Raw genomic sequence first — 4,353 nt, forward strand, 5'->3', positions numbered from 1 at the left:
AAAAAAAAAAAAAAAAAAAAAAAGGAAAAAAAAGTATTTCACAAGAATGGTTGTAAAAAAATCTACTTATCCAGTTATACCTTTGAATTAAAAAACCTTCTTTTATTGTCTCTTTTAAAAAGCCATTAAAATGTTAGATAATTAAAGACATTTGAAAAGATAAGATTTTGTTTTTCATCTTATGCAGCTATAAAATTGGGTTTTGAGGGATTTCTATTATTCCGTCAACTGAAATTATCTCCTCTACTTCTCTAAATTGTGAACACGATAAAACAACAACATTTATTCATCCATTAAATTATCCCTGTAATTTTAGGACTGTAAGGAATCAAACAGATTGTCTATCTCTTGCTATTCAAAGTATGGTTCCTACACCAGCAACTTTAGCATCATCTAGCAACTTTTAGTAAGTACAGAATCTCAGGTTCAACTATAGACCCCTGAATCAAAATATGCATTTCTACAAAACAAGTTTTTAATTTAATGAAGTCCAGTTTATCAAATATCCTTTTATGGATCATGCTTTTTGTGCCAAGTCTAATAACTCCTTCCTAGCCTTAGATTTCAAATATTTTCTCTTATATTTTTCAAATAAAATGTTTAGTTTTACATTTTACATTTAAATTTATGATTCATTTTGAGTTAATTTTTGAATAAACTAGGAAACCGTTCTAGCTTCTTATTTTAATGTTTTTGCATGTGGATATCTAATTGCCCTAGCACTGTTAGTTGAAAAGACTAACTTTCCTCTATTGAATTGTTTTCATACCTTTGTAAAAAGTCATTTGGGTGTATTTGTGTGAGTCTACATTTGGATTCTCTCTTCTGTTCCATTTTCATATGTGTCTGTCCCTCTACCAACAATACAATCTTGATAATTTTAGCTATATTGAAACTAGTTAGCCTAATTCCTCCCATTATACAGTCAACTCTCCATATCTGTGGGTTTCTATATATTAATTCAGCCAACTTTGAATCAAAAATATTCAAATACAAAATTGTGCCTGTACTAAACATATACAGAATTTTTTCTTGTCAGTATTCCCTAAACAATATAGTAAACAGCTATTGACATAGCATTTATGTGATATTAGCTATTATAAGTCATCTAGAGATAATTTTAAAGTATATGGGAGGATGTGCACAGATTATATACAAATATGCCATTTTACATAAGGGACTTGAGTATCTGAAGATTTTACTATCCACAGGAGGTCCTGGAACCAATTCCCCACAGATACCAAAGATCAATTGTATTTATTTTTTCAAAATAATTTTAGCTATTCTGGTTCATGTGCCTTTTCATTTCAATTTTAGAATAATCTTGTCTATATATGCAAAAATATCTTGCTAGGATTTTGATAGGAATTATATTAAATGTATAGATCAATTTCTACAGAATTGGTATCTTTATTATCAAATCTTCCAGTCCATGAATACAACATGTCTCTTCATTTATTTAGATTGTCAACTTTTTAAAGTGTCATGTAGTTTCTAGTATGTACATCCTATATGTTTCATAAGATTTGCACCTAAATATTTAAATGTTTTAGCAATAGCAAATGACACTACATTTTCAATTTTGATATCCATGTGTTCATTGCTAGTACAAAGAAGTACAAATGATTTTGTACATGTATGTTATATCCTGTGACCTTGCTTAGCTCAATTATTAGCTTCAGGATCTTTTGTCGATTCCTTGCTATTTTCTACATAAATCAACTATGTCATCTGCAAGTTGCAACAGTTTCATTTCTTCCTTCCTGGTCTGTACAATTTTTGTTTCCTTTTCATTTTTGAGACAGGATTTGGCTCTGTCACTGAGGCTGAGTACAGAGTCATGATTATGGCTCACGTTAGCCTCAAACCCCCAGGCTCAAGTGATCCTCCCATCTCAGCCTCCTCAGTAGCTGGGATTTACTCAGTAGCAGGCATGCACCACCATGCCTGGCTAAATTTTCTTATTTTTTGTACAGATAGAGGTGGAGGCTGCAGTGAGCTGTGAACATGCCACTGCACTCAGCTTGGGTGACAGCACAAGACCCAATCTCAAATAGTAAGTAAATAAATGAATAAATAAATAAATAAATACTGAGGCAGCCTTGAATTTCTGAAAGAAACCCTGCTTGATCATTGTACATAATTCTTTTTATACATTACTGAATTCTATTTGCTAATATTTGTTAAGGATGCTTGCATCTATATTCATGAGTGATACAATCTATAGTTTTATTTTTGTACTATCTGTAGAGTTTTATTATTAGGTTAAAACAAGGTTTATGAAATAAATCTAGAAGTATTCCCTCGTCTTACATTTTCTGTCAGAGATTGTGCAGAATTTATATTAATCCTTACTTAAATATTCTCCAGAGAAAACATGTGAGCCTGGAGGGATTTCTTTTTGAGGGTTCTGAAATTATGAATTCATTAATCGTTACAGGGCTATTCAAATTATCTATTTCATATTAGGTGCATTGTAGTAGTTTGTGTTTTACAAGGAATCAATCTATTTCATTTACGTTGTCAAGTTTAAATGTGTAAAGGTGTTTGTAGTACTCCCCAATGGTACTTTAAAAGGCTGTAGAGCCTGCAGTGACATCCTGTTTCATTGCTAATATTGGTATTCTGTGTCTTCTTTTGTCAGTGTTGCTAGAGGTTTTTCAATATTATTAATCTGTTAAAAAACAAAACAACTTTTTGTTTCATTAATTTCCTTTTTGTTTTTCTGTATTCAATTTCATTGATTTCATCGTTTTTCTATTTTCTTCTTTACATTTGCTTTCAGTCTATTTTGCTCTTCTTCTTCCAGATTATCAAGATAGGAGGCTAGACAATTGATTTAAGACTATTCTTCTTTTCTAATGTATGCATTTAGTGTTTTAAATTTCGCTCTCAGATCCTCCTTAGCACAAATTTCAATGTTGTATTTTCATTTTTATTCACTTTAATTTTGTATTTCCCTCAAGAATCCCTTTCTGACTCTTAGATGATTTAGAAGTGTTTACTTTAGTTTTGAAGAGCTTGGAGGCTGTCCTGCTATCTTTTTGCTATTTATTTCTACCTTATTTCTGTTGTAGACAAAGAACATACTGTTTAAAATTGTGTTTCTTTTAAATTCCCTGGGGTCTGTTTTATGTCCTAGATATGATCTATCCCAGTATATGGTTCATGGGCACTTGAAAATAATGTGTATTCTGTTGTTATTGGATGGAGCATCCTGTAAATAAAAATCTTCTATCTGTAACATTTTCTACAAATGTTGATTAGATCTTATTGATTAATGGTGCTCTTCTACATTCCTGCTGATTTTCTTTCTAGTTATCCTATTAATTGTTGAGAGAGAGATGTTTAAGTCTCCAACTGTGTTTGTAAATTTGACTATTTATCCTTTCAGTTCTATCAGTTTTGCTTTATATATTTAACAGTTCTGTGGCTTGCTCTATACACATTTAGGATTGCTATGTCTTCTCAGTGAATTGATTGCTTTATTCTTATATAGTAATCCTTCCCATATCTGGTAACTTTCTGAAGTCTATTTTATCTGATATTAATATCGCTACTATTGTTTTTCATTTGATTGATGTTTGCATGATAGATCTTCTTTCACTTTCAACCTGTTCATTATATTTGAAATGAGTTTCTTATAGAAAACATATAATTGAGTTGCGTTTTTAATCCATTCTGCCAATGTCTGGCTTTTAATTGGTTTATTTAGACCATAAGAATAAATTACTGCAGAGGAATCTACTACCTAATTCGGACATAAAGATTGTAGAAATCGTATTTTATTATCTACCTCTTACTAATTTCAATTACTGGCACTAGAGGCTAGGATTAGAAACCTTAAAAACATCTTGGATTCCTCTCTCTTACTCACCTTCCCATAATAACTAACATTTATGGAGCACTTACTATGTATGAGGCACTCCCCTAATCATTTCACATGCATTAACTCATTTAATCTTTATATTTCACAAATGAAACAACTGAGGCTTACAGAAGTAAGGATTGTAGAGATAGTGACTCAGGTGTATGTGACTCCACAGAAGTTCTTCACCACTACCCTCCACAGCCTCGATAGTCTTGCCTTTGCAATACTTCTACAGTCCATTCCACATTTGCCATTTTTGCTACCTACTGAAGTTCACATCTAGCTTTTTCTTTGCATATATGATTTTAAAAACTTTCTACAGGCTCTTCCTTCCACTACACTTCCTTTCTCCAATCCATTCTAGATCCTCAGTGGCACAGTGGAAAGGATTTGAAATGTGAGCTGAATTTACATCACAGTTAATACTTTACCTTCCTATGTTACATGGGCAAGTTAGTTAATCTCTTCACTTTAAATTATAT

General features: G+C 31.6%; 1 protein-coding gene and 1 long non-coding RNA gene across 2 annotated transcripts in view; one reads left to right on the forward strand and one right to left on the reverse strand.

The window, feature by feature from the left end:
• The window catches only part of GPR149 (G protein-coupled receptor 149), a 90,883-nt gene that overhangs the window by 70,033 nt on the left and 16,497 nt on the right, over positions 1-4,353 (forward strand). The gene's annotated exons all lie outside the window — the stretch shown is intronic.
• Positions 1-4,353, reverse strand: part of LOC116539736 — a 92,927-nt gene that overhangs the window by 60,966 nt on the left and 27,608 nt on the right. The gene's annotated exons all lie outside the window — the stretch shown is intronic.

This window comes from Sapajus apella, unplaced genomic scaffold (assembly GCF_009761245.1).
Source record: "Sapajus apella isolate SASKATOON/1434 unplaced genomic scaffold, GSC_monkey_1.0 scaffold4, whole genome shotgun sequence".
In the NCBI taxonomy this organism is placed as follows: Eukaryota; Metazoa; Chordata; class Mammalia; order Primates; family Cebidae; genus Sapajus; species Sapajus apella.